General features: G+C 38.9%; 1 protein-coding gene across 7 annotated transcripts in view; it reads left to right on the top strand.

The window, feature by feature from the left end:
* Nucleotides 1-22,240, top strand: part of Gm15246 (predicted gene 15246) — a 49,763-nt gene continuing 27,523 nt past the window's right edge. The window contains exons 1-5 of one of the 7 annotated variants that reach the window (XM_030251177.1): nucleotides 39-266; nucleotides 1,377-1,455; nucleotides 2,372-2,464; nucleotides 2,624-2,723; nucleotides 10,320-10,401. The gene's annotated coding sequence lies outside the window, so the exon portion shown is untranslated. Of the gene's footprint in view, nucleotides 320-1,376; nucleotides 1,456-2,371; nucleotides 2,465-2,623; nucleotides 2,724-10,319; nucleotides 10,402-22,240 lie in introns of those variants that run through there. The other 6 variants (XM_030251178.1, XM_011247887.3, NM_001361166.1 and 3 more) reach the window with 6 other exon arrangements.

Raw genomic sequence — 22,240 nt, forward strand, 5'->3', positions numbered from 1 at the left:
AAGGCGGGACTTCCGGGAGCACGAGGCAAGCTCGCGCTGAGGAGAGGAACGGTCGTCAGGTCGGGCGGATCGCTCCCACCCCCTTCCGCTCCGAGGCCTCGAGCCGCCCGAGCCTTCTCTCCGTCTCCGCCCCTACGTGCGGGGCGGTGTGTTTAAGGGCGGGTCGGTCCACCCCTTCTCGCTCCGCGGCCTATAGGCGCCCGAGCCTTCTCTCCGTCTCCGCCCCTACGGGCCAGGCGGTGTTTTTTAACTCCGCCGGCCGGCCGGTAAGCCGCTCAGGGTGAGAAGTTAGGGAACCGCGGGGTGTCGCTTCCGAGGGGTAAGGCACGTCGCTGTGTTTTTCTAAGTCATCTCCTTAGGTTCTTGAAAGGTCAACTTGTATTTTTTCTTTTTTGGTTTTTCGAGACAGGGTTTCTCTGTGTAGCCCTGGCTGTCCTGGAACTCACTGTGTAGACCAGGCTGGCCTCGAACTCAGAAATCCGCCTGCCTCTGCCTCTGCCTCCTGAAGGCTGGGATTAAAGGCGTGCGCCACCACCGCCCGCTCAACTTGTATTTTTTAATGAACAAGCGATATTTGTGCTTATTTGTGGAATAAAGTGCTATAATTAAGTAGACGCACTTAAACTTCCACCGCCTAGTCCTTTCAAGGACTCTGGCAACCGTTGTGAGTGTACTCCATGGAATTCACAGCCTTCATCTAAGTAGTATATTTCATATTACACAAAGTACGTTTTTATATTACTTGTGTAGGGTAAACCAGCAGATAGGAGATGGTTATTGTATTGGTTAGGTTTTTGTTAACTTGAATGGAGTCACTGTCTTCATCAGACGGCCCAGTGGGCAAGCCTATGGGGACATTTTCTCCATATCTGTATCCGGTACCACCGATGGGCTAGCTTATATTAAGAAAGCAAAGTGAGCCATGGGACCAAGCAAGCCAGTATGTGGTGTACCTCCATGGCCTCCATGGCTTTTGATTCCTTGGTGGCTTCAGGTTCCTGCTTTGAGTTCTGTGGGACCCCATGAAAATGGCCCCCTTTCATATTAATGTGACCATTGTTTAGGTCTTCTTTATGAAGACATTTCTAGGAGCGTTGGTCCACAGCAGACTTCCTGGTACTCTGGATCTTAAAGTGTTATGCCCCCTCTTCAGTGATAGTCTGGTTTTTTGCTAGTCTTTGGTTCTTGTGGGGAGCATTGTCGGTCCAAGTGGTACAACTTCTTCTAAGGCAGTGGTTCTAACCTCTCAAAGCTCCAACCCTTTAATACAGATCTTCATGTTCTGATGATCCTCGCAAGTATAAAATTATTGTTACCACTACATAACTATAATTTTGTTACTGTTATGAATAATAATGTAAATATCTGATTTACAGATCGTGAGCCATAGGTTGGGAATACATAAATCTAGTCTGTTAATTCTGTTTTGATGTTTCTGCGTCTATGATTTCACAGGTAACAACGTAATTGCATAATATATATTATCTATTTGTGTTAAAACATTTTAAAATTTGTGTTATACATTTTTTTTAAATTTTCCTATGTGTTCTACAATTCTTCTCTCGTTCAACATGTTCATGTTGTCTCCACTTTTAAAATATTTAATTCTTTTCCCCGGCCCTTTGGCCCTTTCTAAATTCTATATCCTTCCTCAAAATTCTTTATTGTGTCACAATTATCCATTCTATCCCACAATTATTGCTTCTCTTACACTCTGCCTTCTCTCATAGAGATCCTCATAACCATTTCCGGTTATCTCCCACAGTTCTCACTTTTTAATATAATTGATTAGAAGAATCATACCTTTCTTGTTCCTGAGATTCTAAGGTTTTCCAAGATCGGAGGCAGTAGGAGGTCTCTCTCTCTCAGGATCACGGCCAGAGAACAGAGAATTGGTATGCCTTGGGTATAAAGACAATATCACTAGTTCCACAGCGGGTCAGAGAACATATAACATACCAGGTATTTTAGATACTGCTGGGAATACAAAAGTGCTGAACGAAGGCTTTGTTCTTTGGGAATCTGTATTCAAATAATTTAAAGATCAACTAACAGTACACTTCATCTAAAGAGATACTCTAAATCATGTTTGATTTTAAACATTATTTGATAGAGATTGATGGGGGGGAGACTGATAGTGAAAACTTGATTGAAGAAGAAATTTCTGTTTGGAGCTATTTCAAATACATTCAGGTTTCACTACAGATTTGTACAGAAAAGGTCTTGTAACAAAGAAATATTTGGTTTTATGTGTCTGTTAGCCATGACCATGGTGCTTTGAAAAGTTCCCCCAGCTTTGTTAGATGATGGGGGTTTCCTAAGCAATTAGCATTCCAGAATCGAAATAACTTTCTACAACTTGTTTTCTTAGATTCCTGACCATCGTGAAAGACCCTTGATAAGAAATATTTATTGCCCTGTGTGGTAAGAGCAAGCATTTGATCCCAGCCTACAGGAGGCAGAGGTATGTGAGTTTCTGTGAGCTCAAGGCCAGCCTGGTCTAGTTTTTATAGTGAGTACCAAGCAAGCTAGGCTACATAGTGAGAACATCATCTCAGAAAAAAAAAAGGTGTTTATGAATCACCTAGCACGCTTTAACTGACTAATCACTGGTTATTCCTAGCAGTGCCAACTGTGGACCACAAAGACACTTCAGCCCCATTCTTCCCCTTTGTTCTGCGTGTAACAGTTCGGTGGGGAGAAGAAGCCGGAGAAGGAGCTAGGTAACTACATTGGGATAATTGATTTCTACCTCTTTCTACGTGAAAGCAACAGTTATCATGAAGTGGAAATGATCAATAACCAGTGTGTAGCTTATTAATAGTATTATTAATAGTGATGCTACTATGATTAAGTTAATGACTCATTTGTTGCTGCATGTGGGCCTTTTAGGGGTGGGTGCTTTTAATATGATAAGCGGAAAAACATGATAGGACTGGTAAAACTGGATGAGTTGCATTGCTTGAGGAAGAACCCTAAAGAGCCACTGAAGCTCGCCTTGCCTCAAGTGCAAAAGAATAGTTGTGTTTTGCCCAGAGGACTAGAGAGTCCGTCTTCTCTGAGGATACGCTTAGTGGTGGATCAGGTTTGATACTACTCATGATGATAAAGGGGTCAATGTCAGGATTGTGAGTTTGCAGTGGCTCCCTCCCAGGAGGCTTACTTATTCTTATGAAGTGAAGAAACATGCTACAGTACAATTGACTGAAAAGATGAGAACGCTAAGGTGAAAGCAGGTGGGAGGAGCAAAGTAAAGGACTGCTACCTTGGCGCACACTATGCTCTCCATGACTTAGTTGAGCTCAGGTTGGAGTAGTACATGAGAGTTGTAATTGTAGTTGTTGCAAAAAATAATAATAGCAAGAGCAATTCAGGATATCCTTTGGAATTCAAAATTTAAAAAACCCAGCTGGTTGCAGATAAAGGAAACATTAAGTCATTGGTATGGTTTGATGCTAAAGCTACAAGAGTGGATGGTTCTGTCCTTCAAGGTTTTGGTCTTCTTTGCTTTTATTTGATATAACCAAGGAACTTGTGACTTCAGTTTGGTTTCTCAAAATGTATCACCAGCTAACCTAAATATATTCCTTTTTCTCCGGTACTTTTATTTCTTGTTGTAAGTGTTGTGAATTAATTAACTGGAAAAAAGAGATAAGAAAGGAGGAAAATTGAGAAGGTAAAATCTGCTGTAAAGGAAAGAGGGGAAGGCGCTCCTGTGGTTTGGTGGCACTCTAAAGTGAGCTCGAAGGATTGAAGCCACAGAAGACAAGATGACAAGTTATTCTCTGCCACCACCACATGAAATGTGCCTTCCTAAGAAATGACCTTTGGGGGATATTGAAATTCATATTTTAAGGCTTGAATCTTAGCAAGTACAGATGTTTGTGATATTATTATATTGTGCACATTCTCTGTCGGGGAAAACACATTGATATATAAAATCTAAGTGAAGAGTTATTGGCACAAATATTTGGAAAGTATAATAAAAAAGCATAGTAAATGTCCTCTCTCTATCCCGCTTCCCATCTCCTCTCTCAAACACATATACTGTAGTGATGGTAATAAAGCACTTTATACCCCAACTAATATACTATAAATTATAATTCAGGAGATGACTATAAGAAATGCTAAAAACATCTTAGCTTCCCCTCTGTTCTGGAAAGTTTGTACTATATTTGCCAAATAGTTCTTGTCTAGGGACTCCTGAAGCTGAGGTAACAATGCTATTTAAGTATGGTCCATGGAGTTATCTTAGGAACACTCTCTTATCTCCAGATCTCTGCCTTATCAACTGCTTCAGGGTTCTTTGGAACCATTTGTGTGTGAATATGTATATGTGTAAATGCATATGTGCATGCAAGTATTTTAAAATACATTTTAGGGAATTGGCTTAAGCCATTATGGGGGCTGGAAAATGTAAATATATTAGGCAGACTGGGAGACAAAGCTCTTCTATGCTCTTGTCATGTGCTAGATGTGGTTCTATTCTCTGAAGCCAGAGTATATATGGATGATGTTCCCTGCTACCCATCAATACTCTGGGTTGCAAGACAGGCACAGCATCACATATTTTCATCTATGATAGTTGATTTATAAAGATATGGTAGTATAGAAAAAGAATTTCTGTCATTCAGTTGTGGATGAATTTGAATTTGTATTTAAATAGATTTGTTCATGTTTATTTTATGCATTTGGGTCATTTGACTGAACACATACATGTCTGTGCACTAAGTTCATGCCTTTTTGATTTTTATTTTAGAGTTTTACCATAATGAGTGAACAATTTAGTGGCTCTATTGCAGGATATTTGATCACATTGTGAAACGTGAGATTGTGAACCTTTTTTAAGCATCTCTTTCTAATTGTTGTGTGGCCTTTGATCTTGCAGTTTTTGGTTTACTATAGACAAGGACCTGTGGTGTGGCTCAGCCCTAGCACACACGTTTAACCCAAGAGCTAAATAAAGTCAAGCAAAAGTCAAGAGGCTGAGCCAGCAACCAGCTCATAGGTAGTGAACACGGGTGAAGAGAAAGAAGGGCCATTAGTTAAAGGGGATTTAAGACAGCATGGAGGAGGAGAACGTTTTCTTCTTCCAGCTCATCAGTAGAGGAGGAAGTTCAGGCTAGGTGATTTTTCTGCTTCTCTAAGCTATGGGGCTTTCACCACAGCATCTGGCTCCTGAATCTTCATTTGGGAAAATTTGAACAGCTGCAGTTTTTGTTTTTAAAGCAACGTGGCTCTAAGAACAGCCACACTCTTAATGTAACCACCATAATTAATCTAGAATCTGCCAGCTAACTCAAGGGTTATTCCTGGATAATAAACATTTCTAGATGCTATAGAGCTACTGTCTAGAGCTACTGTCTTCCAGGAATAATTAAAGAAAAAAAAAAAACCCTGAATGACAGCATTTTAGCATTGCTGTTTTTTACTTAAAATATTTTATAAATCTTTTATTTTAGTACATGTGCTGTTCCTTTTCATTTGTATTTAATAAATAAATGCTGTGCCAGTGTATAATTTTAATTATTATTCTTTCATAGCTGGCCTCTTACTATTGAACTTCCAGTACTGTAAAATTATCTTTTATTTACCCGATTTAATTGTCTCCAAGGCTTATTACTTCAGTCTGCTAACCTAGGACTTGTCCTGAAAGTTTCTAGCCTCCATACAACCTAATCTAGGTCTAGAATGTTTTCAGCCTCTGAAACTTGCGGCTAACTAAGCTTCCTCTTTCTAGTTATTGTGATATCTGGCTGGTTGGCCGATTCAGCTGTTCTGGCTCAAATTCCTCCCCATGCCAACTGAATCAGTCTGGCTTCTCTCTGCTTCTGAATTGCTCTGCTTGGCCTCATAATCACTTTGACAATGTGTTCTAATATTTTAGCTCCTTCTCTGACTTGTTCTGTCTTCACCTGTGTCTAGCTTGTTTGTCTTTAACCTGTCTCTGTAAAACTCTCCTGGTAAGATTGCCTCTTTCATTTTTCTCTCTCTGTTGGCACTGCTCTCTTAAGTAACTTCCCTCTCTTCTCATGAGAGTTGGGCAGATCTTATTCTGTCACATCTTTCTCTAATTCCTCACTTTGTCTGCCTCTCAATTTAGACATCACTTTCTGTTTGTTTGTAGAACATGATTTTAATATTTCCAGCTGTTAATATTCAACAAACAATAATTATTTTGAGATATATTTCCTTTTTATGTCTCCATTTTCATTTCTGATTTTATTAATTTGGATACTGTCTCTATGCCCTCTGGTTAGTCTGGCTAAAGGTTTATCTATCTTGTTGATTTTCTCCAGGAACCAGCTACTGGGTTTGTTGATTCTTTGTATAGTTCTTTTTGTTTCTATTTGGTTGATTTCAGCCCTGAGTTTGATTATCTCCTGCTGTCTGCTCCTGCTGGGTGCACCTGCTGCCTTCAGGTGTGTTGTCAAGCTGTAGTGTAAGCTCTCTGCAGTTTCTTTCTGGAGGCACTCAGAGCTATGAGTTTTCCTCTTAGCACTGATTTCATTGTGTCCCATAAATTTTGGTATGATGTGTCTTCATTTTCATTAAATTCTAAAAACCTTTAAATTCTTGCTTTATTTCTTCCTTGACCAAGTTATCATTGAGTAGAGTGTTGTTCAGCTTCCATGTGTATGTGTGGTTTCTGTTGCTTTTGTTAGTATTCAACACAGCCTCAGTCCATGGTGATCTGATGGGGTGCATGGGATTATCTCAACCTTCTTGTGTTTGTTGAGGCCTGCTTTGCAACCAATTATATGGTCAGTTTTGGAGAAGTCAGCACCGTGAGGTGCTGAGAAGGTATGCTCACTTGCTTTAGGATGAAATGGTCCACAAATATCTGTTCGATCCCATTTGATTCAGAACTTCTGCTAGTTTTACTGTGTCTCTGTTCAGTCTCTGTTTCCACGATCTGTCCGTTGCTGAGGGTGGGGTGTTAAAGTCTCACACTATTATTGTGTGGGGTGCGATGTGTGCTTTGAGTTTTAGTAAAGTTTCTTTTATAAATGTGGGTGCCCTTGCATTTGGAGCATAGATATTCAGAATTGAGAGTTCATATTGGTAGATTTTTCTTTTGATGAGTATAAAGTGTTCTTCCTTATCTTTTTTGATAACTTTTGGTTGGAAGTTGATTTTATCCTTTATTAGAATGGCTACTCTAGGTTGTTTCTTGCGACCATTTGCTTGGAAAAATTATTTTCCAACCATTTATTCTGAGGTAGTGTCTGCTTTTGTCACTGAGGTGCATTTCCTGTATGCATCACAATGCTGGGTCCTGTTTACATATCCAGTCTGTTAGTTTATGTCTTTTTTGAGGAATTGAGTCCATTGATGTTAAGAGATATTAAGGAAAAGTGATTGTTACTTCCTGTTATTTTTGTTGTTAGAGGTAGAATTATGTTTGTGTGGCTATCTTCTTGTGGATTTGTTGAAAGATTACCTTTTTGCTTTTTCTAGGGTGTAGTTTCCCTCCTTGTGTTGGTGTTTTCCATCTACTATCCTTTGTAAGGCTGGGTTTATGGGAAGATACTGTGTAAATTTGGTTTTGTCATGGAATATCTTGGTTTCTCCACGTATGGTAATTGAGAGTTTGGCTGGGTATAGTAGTCTGGGCTGGCTTTTGTGTTCTCTAGGGTCTGTATAACATCTCTCCAGGATCTTCTGGCTTTCATAGTTTCTGGTGAAAAATCTGGTGTAATTCTGATAGGCTTGCCTTTATATGTTATTTGACCTTTTTCCCTTACTGCTTTTAGTATTCTATCTTTATTTAGTGCATTTGTTGTTTTGACTATTATGTGACAGGAGGAATTTCTTTTCTGGTCCAGTCTATTTGGAGTTCTGTAGGCTTCTTGTATGTTTTGAGGCATCTCTTTTTGGGGGGTTAGGGAAGTTTTCTACTATAATTTTGTTGAAGATACTTACTGGCCTTTTAAGTTGGGAATCTTCACTCTCTTCTATACCTATTATCCTTAGGTTTGGTCTTCCATTGTGTCCTGGATTTTCTTGATGTTTTGAGTTAGGAGCTTTTTGCATTTTCTTTGACTGTCATGTCAGTGTTTTCTCTGGTATTTTCTGCACCTGAGATTCTCTCTTCTATCTCTTGTATTAGCTGTGGCTCCTAATCTCTTTCGTAGGTTTTCTATCTCCAGGGTTGTCTCCCTTTGTGATTGTTGATTTATTGTTTCTACTTCCATTTTTAGATCTTGGATGGTTTTGTTCATTTCCTTTGGTTGTGTTTTCCTGTAATTCTTTAAGGGATTTTTGTGTTCCCTCTTTAAGTTCTAGCTGTTTACCTGTGTTCTCCTGTATCTCTTTAAAGGAGTTATTTATGACCTTCTTAAAGTCCTCTATCACCATCATGAGAAGTGATTTTAGATCAGAATCTTTCTTTTCTGGTGTGATGGTGTATCCAGGACATGTTATGGTGAGAGAACTGGGTTCTGATGATGCCAAGTAACCTTGGTTTCTGTTGGCTTATGTTCTTATGCTTGCCTCCTGCCATCTGATTATCTCTAGTGCTACCTGCCTTCCCTATATCTGACTGGGGCCTGTCCTGCCTGTGATCTTGGTTGAATCAGAACTCCTCAGAGTTCAGCTGTCTCTATGATTCTGGGATCCTGTGATCCTGAGTTCCTGGAACTGTCAGAGCTCCTGGGAGTCAAGCTGCTTCTGGGACCCTGAGATCCTGGTGTGACCAAGTTCCTGTGATCCTGTGATCCTGAGACTCTGTGGTTCTCGGCATGTTAGAACACCTGGGACTGCAGCTTCTTTTGGGTATTGTGAGGCTGGCTGCAGAGTCTGCAAGGTCTGCTCAGGGCACTGGCTCAGACCAGAAGGAAACTGCTCCGGTGGAGTGCCTAGATGCCTGGGTTCCAATGATCCCAGTTACTCCAGGTGTTGGGGCAGATGTTGTATCCTCCTTACCTCTGATCCTATGATCCTGGGCATGTTAGTGTGCCTGGGAGTGGAGCTTTCTCTGGGTGATGTTGGACTGGCTGCAGAGTTCATGCCCAAAGTCTGCTCGGGGCACAGGCCCTGCTAGACATCACTTTCAAACAATGGTGCTTTCTTCTGCAAACTAACTTTACCTTCATTGTTTGAGATGAAAAGTGTGTACTAGGGTGTGTTTATATTCCAGCCAGAGGGTTTAAAGGTGTGTGCTAAGGGTGAACCTCACCACAACTAGAAACGTTTTTTTACTGTAAATAACACAATCTTGAGTTTCACAGTCTGATTAAATATCCTGCAACAGAGTGCTTTTTACGAACAATAGCACAAAGACTATTGTACTATCAACACACCAATGAGTGCAATACTGAGACGACTGGCTCAAGGGGCACAAGTAGTTTTTGTTAGTAGTTTGTTATATATTAAATTTTATCTTTTCTGTTGTGACTTTCCTCTGGTTAACTGAAATCTGATTGACAGAATAGGAATATATTTGAGGGTTACAAAAGATGATTGATATGTGCATACACTGTGAGATGATTACCATGATAATATAATTAGCATATCCATCACCTCAAGTAGTTTCTTTTCAAGTATGCCACATATGGGGATTAATTAGCCACCATACTATACATAAAATTCCCTGAATCATTTCTGCTAGGGGACAGATTTTCACTATATAGCTAATGTATGATATGGCAGTGAGTCATTATGTGCCAAGGTAGTCTTGAATTGGAAGTATTCCTCCTGCCTCATATCTAGGGTGCTGGAATTATAGGCATATACTATCATTCCTAGCTACTGACTCCTCTTATAATGGAAGTTTGTACCATTTGATGAATGTCTTCCCATCTCATTTACCCTTTGACTTCAGATAATCACTCCTTTACTCTTCCTGATTTTAGTGATTCTTCACCTAAGTGAGATCATGCAGTATTTTTTTCACTATGCCTATTTCAATTGACATAATGTCCTTCAGTTTCATCTGAATTGTCACAAATTGGGGGAATTGTTATTTTTGAAAGCTTAACAGTATTCTGATGTGTAAGTGAACCAATAATATATGTATGTGTTCATCAATGAATACATGAGTAATAACCTCATCTTGGTTGTCATGAACAGCACTTCAGTGAATATGAGGGAGTTTGCTTTGAAATATTAATTTGTTTTGACTATACATCTAGTTATGAAATAGTTTGATCATGTAACAATTCTTTTTTTTTCTTTAAATGTTTTAAATTTAAAATATCATTTTGAGGAGCCTCTATTTTTCATAATGATTGAATTAATTTATTTATATTTTCTGATAGTACACTCAGGTTTTCTTTTCTGTACATACCAATATTTGTTATCCTTTGACTTTCTAGTGACATTCATTTTTAGCAGGGACTGAAGAACACCTCTGTCTTCGTTAGGATTTTGCTGCTGTGAACAGAGACCATGACCAAGGTAACTTTATAATGACAACGTTTAATTGGGGCTGGCTTACAGGTGCAGAGTTTCAGTCCTTATCATCAAGGCAGGAACATGGCAGCATCCAGGCAGGCGTGGTGCAGGAGGAGCTGAGAGTTCCACCTCTTGTTCTGAGGTTCCTAAAGCCTATGCGGACCCATAGTGACACACCTACTCCTAGGCCACACCCCCAAATAGTGCCACTCCCTGGGCCAAACATATTCAAACCACTACAGTCTCTCTGTGATTTCTCTTTCCATCTTTCTAAAAGTTGACGATTTTAGTCATGGGAAGGTTAGTCTTTTAAAATATCATAGGAAGGACTATGAGAGGCGTTGACTGTAATAGGTTACATCTGTTAGTTTAAGAAAAATCCTGATAAAGAGCTTTAGAAAATTTAGGGCATATGTTAAGGAAGAACATGAACATTTTCCTATTAGTATTTATTAGAGCATATCAGGTTCTTATAAAAAAAAAACCCTTTTCTTCAGCTCTTTCACTTCTGTATCACATTTTGTATTTAATCTCTTTCTCTTTTTGTGTTCTTTCTATTTCTTTCCATCTTTCTTGATTTGCTGGCTCTTATCCTTTCCTTTCTGTGATGTAAGATTTTTCAGGATGTAAGCTATTGTGCTATCACACACACAGTAGAAGAAAAAGAACTATAGGCCTGGCTCTCTGTCTGTGCTCCCAAACATTTGTGAGCCTAGGGTTTTTAGACCAGCTGGTAGAGCATAGTGAGATTCCATCTCAGCAACAGTTGCAACAACAACAAAAATGATTTCCAGAGAAGAGTAGGCAGCATCAGAAGCAGGAAAAGTGTCAAGATTGGAATAAAGGAAGGCACAAGACACATGCTTCCCCTTAGGATTTAGCATTGGGCAGACTACTTGGTGTGCAGGCAAATGTTTAGAGCTTGGTTACAACTATTTCAAAGACTACAAGTTTGTTATTTAAGCAGCGTGTGGGAGTAGAGCATAGCAGGTGGTGAACCAAGGGGATTTGCTATAATGGAAAAATACACCTAAATATCAACCCTATTGTGGGCTGGATGGTGAAGACTTTTCATTTTTGTAGCTGAAGATAAACTTTTTATTCCCGAATTGTTTTCTGTGGACTTCTGGAATTCTACTCCTACAAAAACTCATTATTTTATTTAACATGGGTTTGCGAATTTCTTACACCATAAAAGTGTTTTCTGAGTAGATTGCACACAAAACACTCACTTGCTCAACATGTAGTTCATGCTTTATATTCTTGGATTCCTACACAATGTCTGTTTTATCTTGCCAAGAAGACACTGAATAGTTATGGCAGGTGGACTTTGCACTTCTACTCTATACATGGTGGCTTTATAGGTTCCCTTCATGCTACTAATAGTTTTAAGGACTTAATTATTTGATATTTTTTTTGACCCTTTACTGAGGCTTGAGTCTCACAATGGAGTCCAGATTAAAATGCTTTCACATTGCAAACCGTGAAAGTAGATACTACATCTGATCCACTCATTAGTCAACAGATGGTCATCCCATTACTGACATACCTCCACACAAACACTTCATGTCTAGTGTAAAAATTCGAAAGAAAAAGAAAGGACAAGTTTAGGGAGACAGATAACCTAAATTTTAGTGGTAAGAAAATTCTCCAACAAAGACACTGATGAAATTGCCACTGGGGGGCGATGAAAGTTCAGAAACTGCTCTGCATCTTCAGGCAAGTAAGCACTTCAGCCTGCTTACTTATTCACACTGGGAAATTCCTGGATGAGAAGCAGAGTCCAGGGGGCAGAGGTGGGGGAGAAATGTACCAGGGCTAGAATTAGCACCTTGCTAGACCACCTTCAACACACACACACACACACACACACACACACACACACGCAGAGCCCTTGCTTTACCTGAGTGTTTCCAGAATTTGCTTCTATTCCCTTCAGTCTGAAACAAGGGAACTCATGTTAAACTTCAGAGAAGTAAGCGAATACAGAAGGGTGCTGGAAAACACATGGGAATGGCTTTAAGATAGCTCGTAGGCACTTGGATCAGAACTTTAGTTGCTGTGGGTGGACCTCAGTTAGTAACTTTCCTGGAAAAGCTGGGGAAGTGGCAGAGTTTATCTCAAGGAAGTCTGAATGGTCATTAACACTTGAAGGCACACTTAAAATTTCTGATAAGGGTAATTTAGACAGGTTCAGAAAAGCGTCCCAGGGAAAACAAAGAAAAATTAGGGGACTGGCAAGGTGGCTACATGGTTAAAGAAAATTGCTTGCCAATCCAACAACTTGCATTTAGTCCCCAAGACCCACAGAATAGGAGCCATCCAGCTCTTGAAATTTGTCTTCTGGTCTGCATCTGTATATCATGTGGTGCACTCAGGCTCACACACACATGCATAAACAAAATGTTTTAAAATATCCATCTTCACTGCAGGAATAATTTTTTGGCCACTTGACACACTCTTGAGAACTTAATTTCACCTTCGTCATTTACTCAGTGGTTCTGGGAACTGCTATCATAATTGCAGTCTAGCCCTGGCACTCAGTTTTAGCCATAATACTCAATCAAATATCAGTGTCAGAGGCCAATTAATAACCATGCTTGGTCTTATTTTCCTTAAGATTTTCATGTAGGAAAGTGTCAGCACAAGGATTTGTCCTGATTCTACTCCTAGAAGGGATGAAACAGACAGATATAGAATGAAGTCCAGAATGTACTATTGTGCATGCATAGATTCAAGGTATTATGGTGCATCCCAGGATCTCCATTTCTTAGTGTCCTGGCAAAGGATGATCTAGGGATTCAAAGATAGCACCTAAGATGAAGGCCCATGGATCCTGTGCTTAGTGTTTTATGTCTTCTAGAATCTATTTTTACGTATTGCTAAGGGCTACTTAGATAACCTATACTATGTCATACATTTTGGGTTTAATTAAAGAATTCAGCTACAGTACCTTTAAAAAGAGAAAAGGAATGTCCCATTCATATCCCTGACCATCTGTCTGTGGGTAGTGTCTCAGGAAAGGCTGAGTCCAGACGTTTTGCCTGTATCAGCTCAATGCCACTCTCTATACGGGGGCCTCTTTCCCAGCATTTTAAACATTCTGCATGCTTCACTAATCATGCTACATTTTTTTCCTCTACCATGTCAGTTACTGCATTTATGGAACATCAAGAGCAATAGAAATAGTAAAATGTGAGCATTGTGATTGATAATGCATTAAGTGTTACATGAAATAACAGAAGATGTTCCTCACAGGAACTGATGCTGGCTAGACTGAAGCACCTGGAATCCGTAGGCAAATACTTTGTCTCTGTGTTACAAATTTTGTTGGTATGATAAATCGCCTTTAAAAATGACTTAAATGAAAAAGTATTTATTTTTGGCTTATGATTTTAGAGGTTTCCATTCATAATAATGGGAAAGGCATGACAAAGAATATCAGTCACATCATGGCTGCCAGGCAGCAGAAAGAGAAGGCTTTTGCTAGCTCTATTTCCTTTCTCCCATTATTTCATTTGGGCCCCAGTCTATGGAATGGTGCTGTCCACAGTCAGAACTACTCTTGTCCTACTAGTTAATACTGTGTGTGTGTGTGTGTGTGTGTGTGTGTGTGTGTGAAAAACACACCCAGATATGCACTTCACTGATCTCCTAGGTGCCTCCCAATCTAAACAGGATGACAATCAAGATTAAACACCCAGGTCTGTATGGACAGGAAGATAAACTTGCCGTCCAATGAGTAATCCATTAGTTAATAATAAAATCGCAGTTTTGCTTCCTTAGGCCTAATTAGAAGGTTCTGGGTTTTATGTAAATAATTGGAGAAATTCCTCTACTAATCTAAAAAAGGTCCTGGAAAGATTCATTTGTTAGCAATGCTTATAAATAGAAACCTTCATTGCGGCCACATGCCACTTTTATCCCTACACTAGGAAAAGTACTGTGATTTCAGTACTGAGTGCTAAGAAGGGAACATGCTATGCAATAAAGAAAAGGACCAATAGTCACATTTGGGGCTAAGACTCTCAGGCTGATCCCTGGAAATCCCTTAAGGTCTACATAATTATTTGCAAGGCTCCCTTAATGTAAGTGCTCTGATTTCTGTGTAAATCCTAGTCATATAAAACACATGCCCTGGCATAAAACACAAAAGGAAATGAAACAAATTTTCAAGAACTTTAGGACCTATAGTAATTATAGTTCCTGCTCTGATAAAGGTGTGAACGTGATAATGTGTGAAGATGACTGTGGGATGTGCTGGCTTGAGTGACAGTAGTTGACCTTCAAGGCTAGGATAACTGTAAGAAGCTATCATGTAGAGCAAATGCCTTCCTCAGGCTTGACAGCAGCAATCATATACAATTCGAGCCCTCGGAGAAAAGCCATAGGCCTCCTGTTGGGGCCAGGAGGGGCACCCTTTCAGATCATTATGTTGCTCTGGGTTTTCCTCCTGCTAGCTATGTGGATGTGGCTATTGCATTGTTCCATATCAGTGAAGTGACCAGGACACTGAGCTCATCACGTTGTCTTGAGGATAAAAGAGACAATCACACATTGATGTACTTCACAAACTGCACCCCCACCCCCAGCCTTTCCATGCAGGGCGACCGAATCTTTTGAGCTTTGGGAATCATTGTTTCAGAAGAAGCCGCCCAGTTCTCTCATTGTTGCAGATGAACAGGCACAGAGTAACATAATACATCAATATGGTTTTGCTTTGATGAAAGCATATTTACAAATAAAAATAGCCCCTACATTTGGCAGGGAGGTTACACTATTTTTGGTCTTTATGTAGTGGTTAGCTCTTCTCAAGTTAACCTTACCCCTTGTCAGAGAACATTCCTAGAAATAGCCATCTGTGACCCCATTCCACTTTACATGACAAAGGAATAACCCTTAAGGTGACTGGATTTTGATTTGGTATTTAAGTAGTTAATTTAAGTTAAATGAGGCCATAGGATTGGTGTACACAGAAGAAGAAGAAGAAGAAGAAGAAGAAGAAGAAGAGGAGGAGGAGGAGGAGGAGGAGGAGGAGGAGGAGGAGGAGGAGGAGGAGGAGAAGAAGAAGGAAGAAGGAAGAAGGAAGAAGGAAGAAGAAGAAGAAGAAGAAGAGGAGAAGCCAGAGACAGTGCTTTTAGATATTCATGTGTCTGTCACTCTCTATGTACATATAGAGAGAAGATATGTAAGGACATAGTGAGCTTAAGAGTCAGCCTACACCAGAAAGAAACTTTTCTTATGCCTTGTTCTTAGACTTTGAGCTCCTACAACTCTTTATTTTGTTTTGTTTTTGAGACAGGGTTTCTCTGTATAGCCCTGGCTGTCCTGGAACTCACTTTGTAGACCAGGCTGGCTTCGAACTCAGAAATCGCCTGCCTCTGCCTCCCAAGTGCTGGGATTAAAGGCGTGCACCACCAACACCAAGCTGCTCCTACAGCTCTTGAGATGATACATCTCTGTCTTTAATACACTTAGTTTTAGTACCTCTTGTACAGTCCTTCAATAGTTGTATGGATTCTGAGACCACTAAGTTTTTTTTTCTTTTTTACGTTTTCTTCTTTTAAAAAAAATTGTTTTAGCAAGTCCTAGAGATGCCTCCCCTACAGATTTCCATTCTCACTCACAGCCATTCCTCACCCCCCCCAACCCACACCCACATCCAGGTTCCCCTTCTCATCCCCCCTCCCATCTGATTCCCTCCTTCCATCCATCTCCATTGACTATTTTGTTTTCCCTTCTGAGTGAGATTCATGCATCCCCCCCTTGAGCCCTTATTACTTAGTTTCTTTGGATCTCTGGATTGTAGCATGGTTATCCTGTACTATATGGCTAATATCTACTTATAAGTAACTACACATCATATGTGTCTTTCTGGGTCTGGGTTACCTCACTCAAGATGATATTTTCTAGTTCCATGAAAATTTCATGATGGCATTATTTTTAATAGCTGAATAGTATTCCATTGTGTAGATTTTCTTTTAACTATTCTTCAGTTGAGGAACATCTAGGTTGTTTCCAGTTTCTGGCTACTATGAAAAAGGAAACAGCTACCCTACCTTAATAACAAAATTCTTAGGCTTAAAATAAGTAGAAAGTATGTGGTGTGATAAAGTAGAAATAATTAGTAAGATAGTTCTACTAAACTATATCTTGTATTTGTAGATATTATCTACTATGGAAAAAAGTAATCCTGGGTCTAAGACTCTTTTATGCTAAGGCTTGTTACTTGGTCATAGAGTGATGTATGTGCTTATTTGCTTGCTTGCTTTCTTCTATTCTTTTGAGAGGCAGGGAACCATGGAGAAGAGCAGGGGAGTAAACATGTTACAGGTGACACAAGAAAATATTCCAGCTTTGCTGTAAATGGAGTATTTTCTCTCTGATTTTGCTGGTCATTTATGCAGTTGATAAACTCACATAGCTTCTGTGCGATGCCAGTGCTATGAGCAGTTAGGGTGGATAAAGAAATGAGAACAACAGGGCTGGAGAGATGGCTCAGTTCTTAAGAGCACTGGTTGCCCCTCCAGAGGACTGTGTTCAATTCTCAGTACCCATATGGCAGCTCACAGCAGTCTGTAACTCCAGTTCCAGGGGACTAGATACCCTTACACAGATATACATGTAGGCAAAGCACTAATGTACATAAAATAAAAATAAAGTCATTAAAAAACAGCAAAATGTAAGAAAAGAAAAGAAGAAAAGAGAAGAGAAGAGAAGAGAAGAGAAGAAAGGGAAGGGAGAGGAGAGGAAGAGGAAGAGGAAGAGGAAGAGAAGAGAAGAGAAGAGAAGAGAAGAGAAGAGAAGAGAAGAGAAGAGAAGAGAAGAGATACAGTCTCTACTGCCATGGTGCTGATGTGTAACAGTAATGGCAGGAAAAGTTGGGCTTTAAACAAAGAATTCAAAATGAATAAAATCCTTACAGAACATGAACAATGCTAGAGAGGAAACTGACAGGGTCACATGACAGAAGTAAAAGGCTTGCAGGCTGCAGACAAAGTGACAGCCAACATGCCTTTGTCAACTTCCCTTCTAGACTCTTTGCTCTACTCTAAATCTGTGGCTTTCAGCTCCCAGAATCTCCTGAACATCTTGAATCAATAAATGAATATGATGTCTGTGTCATCTATAATGTACACTTTACAACAATCCTAACACTTCTCATTGACTTTGTAGTTCTGGGCTGGGCATTACTATTCAAAGCATTTTATTTTTGCAAAAGCTTTTGGTTGCAGAATAGTTTACAGGGAAGGTACAGATACACAGAAAGTTCCCTTATACTTACACAATTTTGTCTATATTTTTAATTATTTGCATTACTATACTACATGTGTTTCAAGAAATAACTAAATTTGTTTTCTTTTTAATTATTTCTTTGTTATTTTGCAACATGGGGATGTAACTTGGGCTTTCACATCTGCAAATCAGATGCAGTCCATGTTTCCCAGCCTGCAGTAAAGTTTTTGATATACTATCCGTACTACATATGGGTTTCTATATATTTTATCCCAATAGTCTTTTTCTGTTGTAGGACCCTCATTATGATTTGAACACGCAGTGTTCCCCAGAGGCTAATCTGAGAACGCTTGGTCCCTAGGTGATGTCACTACTTGGGGGAAGATATTTAAGGAAGTGAGGCCTAGGGGGTAAAGGACATCATTGGGACTTTCTTTTAGAGGTTGTGCCTTGTCCCTAGTTGTGTTTGCTTTCTCTGTTTCCTGGTCACTAGGAAATGACTAGAATTTGGCCCCTGCCCACAACCATGGTGTTTTTTTTTACCCTAAGACCAGATGTAATGGAGACAAGACTGTGAGCTGACAGTTATGAAGATGTGAGCCAAAGTAAACTTCTCCTAACTCTCTGTTGTTCTCCTGAATAGTTTGCTTATAACTAACAGAAATTTGATCTAATATGTCACATTATTCTTGATTATCATGTCTCTTTAGGCTTTTCTCAGTGTTGACAGTTTTTTTGCTTTTTGTTTTTAACTTTCTTTGTTTCTAATGACAATGGCAGTTTGGCCAGTTCCATTGAAGACTACCCCTAACTAAGATTTGTCAGATGGAGTGCATCATTACTCATCCTCATGGCTACTTTTGATTGTAAATATATGAAAACATTTAGGCACAGAGAGATTAAGGAACTCTCCCAAAGTCAGGCAGCAAATAGCAGATTCAAACCCTGATTTAAACTCAGGACTAGCATAATGTGCCACATACTTATGTTGTCTCCCTAATATCTGTTAAATTTCAGACATTGTAAACATTTCCTCTAGGATTACCAGAGCAGTCTCTTTGTTTCATTTATGTAAGTGGATTGAAAGAATTTGATGATATATCTAAGTAAATTAATGTGCCTAGCCAGGTGCTGAACTGGTTAACCCTGTAACTTTATTGGCTATTTGTGGGAAGGACAGTTTGTTAATGTAGGAAAAACATCACTAGAAAATATTTAGTGAACATTATAGAGAGTGTTCCTCTGACTACTTTCAAGTATCAGTTGGACTGCTTATTAGAAATTCACTTCCCTTAAATTGGATGGCACCTGCCCAATTTACAAGATTATTTTGTTCAAAAACCAAAACTATGAGAGTGTTGCGCAAACCAGAACAGGTAGTCACCTCACTGTGTGACTTGCTAGGGTTGAGCAATTTTCTTTTATACTAAGTGCAAAGAAGACTATTCTAAATATCTAAGCAACTGAGATCTACTGTGTCAGATAAGGAGATGTATTACTAAAGGAACTGGGACCAGTTTCTAGAGGTCAGTTTTTATCTGGTTAGGTGGTTGGGTGTGTTGGATTCTGTCTGAAGCTGAGGAAGTGTACTAACACACCAGACTCCACCCAAATAACACTAGCCATATGTCTTTTTTAATTAAATTTTTTTAATCAATATCTCTTGATCATGTTTTTCCCTTCCCTTCCCAGATCCTCCCAGCCTCTCTACCCACTCTACTTCATGTTCTTTCTCTTTCTAATTTTACATAAAACAAACAAAAATCAAAATTTGAAAATCAAAACATACTAACAAAAAACCTTATATTCGTATTTCCAAATTGTTCCAAATATGTTTAAAAATGCCCTGATAGCTGAATTGAATATTAGTTGTTAAATTTAAACTTGGAATGTAAAAATGTATTTTATCTTCCTTCATGAGATTTTTTAACAATGACTGAAAGCACTGATGACTTTCTTCAAAACAAAACAAAGCAAAGCAAAAGAAAATAAAACAAAACAAAACAAAAACACTGCTCTTGGCAGAAGAGATGGCTCGGTTGTTAAGTGTGTTTATTGCTCTCACTAGACGACCCAGAGTCAGATCCTAGAGCCAACCTGTCAGTTAACGACTGTCTCACTCAGGTCCACACACAAAATTAAATTCATATTTAAAAAAAAACACACCTCCTGAAAGGATAAAAAGGAAGTGTTACCACTGTCCCTAATCTCATTAGCATTCTGGTGCTGATTATATTCTAAGTTTGTTTTATAGAAAGTAGCAAAGGAATAAAATAAGCTTTGGCACAAAGGAATCAATTGAATAATTGAATAAATGTTGAAACAGCATTTCAGAAGCAATTTCTTTCCATACCAATGTCTGAAGGTAATTCTTTTTAAAAATCATCCACGGGCCAGGCAGTGGTGGCGCATGCCTTTAATCCCAGCACTTGGGAGGCAGAGGCAGGAGGATTTCTGAGTTTGAGGCCAGGTCTACAGAGTGAGTTACAGGACAGCCAGGGCTATACAGAGAAACCCTGTCTCAAATACAAAAAAAAAAAAAAAAAAAAAGCATCCACAGGGGAAAAAATAATACAAGTACTGGAACTTAAAATTTAAGTGGAACTTGTATTTATTCTGCACAGTGCATAAAACCACAGAGAGCCTGGGTCATCAAATAGTTTTCAAATGTCTCAAACTTTGAAGTATACAATGCAGGAACCTATTGTACTTATTTCAAAAGGTCAAAAGGCAAACCAAAGAATGTAGGGGGTTGGCTAGGCTGTGGTGGCACATGCCTCTAATCCCAGCACTTGGGAGGCAGAGGCAGGTGGATTTCTGAGTTCGAGGCCAGCCTGGTCTACAGAGTGAGTTCCTGGACAGCCAGGGCTATACAGAGAAACCCTGTCTTGAAAAACCACACACACACACACACACACACACACACACACACACACACAAGAATGTAGGGGGTTAAAATCGGGTTAAAAACATTGAGCTATTGTTCAGTCCCAGGGAACCAATGGAGAGTAAGATGAAGTTTTAAAAAGCAACAAATAATATGTGTGGTTCAAAAAAGGTTTTAATGATCTCAGACATAATTATGATTCTATAAACCTCCCATGACTATAGAGAAATGTATTTACATACGCATCCAAAATTCCCATGGGCCAGGCGTGGTTTCGCACGCCTTTAATCCCAGCACTTGGGAGGCAGAGGCAGGTGGATCTCTGAGTTCGAGGCCAGCCTGGTCTACAAAGTGAGTTCCAGGACAGCCAGGGCTATACAGAGAAACCCTGTCTTGAAAAAACCAAAAAAAAAAAAAAAAAAAAAAATTCCCATGGATGTCAAAATCTGTAGATGTTCATCTCTAATATCAAATGGAGTCACATTTGCATGTAGCAAACATACATCCTTCCCCATATTTTCAGCAATGTATATACCTAATAATAGCTAAAACGTGCTATAATGACAAAACATCCATGTGTTTTCAGAACACATGCATTTTTTTTAACTCATAGTTGGTCAAATTTATAGATATAAAACCTCATAGATATTGGGGAAGGAGTTAAAAATATAAATATTCTACAAATACAAATTGAACACGAACACATGTCAGACATTTATCCAGGTCATTAAGGTTGAGAACTATAAACCTTATATGCTCATTCCAGGAGCATTTTGAGGAGTTTGGTATTTTAGGCATTTTGATGAATAAAGGTTTTGGCAAAAAGCTTTTGAAGAAGCAGTCAAAATTTATTAATATTTTTCAGAGCAATAAAATGACAGCCTTTCAGAATTGGCTTTCTACTGAGTACAATTCTGAATTTATATTGACCCAGATCATCTGAATTCTAATTACACATAAAACAGAAAGTCAAATCATTAGTATATATTCTAGATAATGAAGTAATTTTTAGATAGGTCATCTACTAACACACAGTTCTACTTTATCCCAAACAATGATAAGTGTTCTTTAAAAAGTTTTAATTATCTACATTTTACTAATGAGGAAATTGATGCTTTCAAATGGCAAATGGCATAATAATGCTATCATAGAATTACAGAGAAAAAGTAGAACACAGGTATTTCTGATGCTTACTTTCAATGACTCTCTTCTACTAGTTAAAAATTCATATCTAGCTTCCCCATGACATTTTATTTGTGTGTTTGTTTGTACTACACACTGCTTAAATGAAATCAGATCAGCATTTGAGATAGACAAAAGTTTTCACTATACAATTATTATTGTATGATGGTATCAGTAATAGTAATTTTTTTCTGATCATGAATTTCATTGTTTTATTTATTTTTATAAACATGCTTATACTAGAGAGCTGGTTCATTCCATGCAGTCAAACCAGACCATAAAAAGACTCAAAGTGTAGAAAGTTAGGCCAAAGATAGACTCTAGGCAAGATATGTCTTGGGCTAAAAATGAAAGAGAAAGATTGACTTTGGCAGCAGTGACTTGAAGAGGCTTGAGGGAAGAAAGCTGAGAAAGATCCAGAAATATTTGAATTTTTTTTAGCTCCCACCTCTTAAATTTAATGATGCTATTTGTAGTGAATTCAGCCTCTTTTGAAATAGACACCAAAAGTTGTGTGGCAGCTAGACTATTCATTTT

Source organism: Mus musculus, chromosome X (assembly GCF_000001635.26).
Source record: "Mus musculus strain C57BL/6J chromosome X, GRCm38.p6 C57BL/6J".
Taxonomy (NCBI): Eukaryota; Metazoa; Chordata; class Mammalia; order Rodentia; family Muridae; genus Mus; species Mus musculus.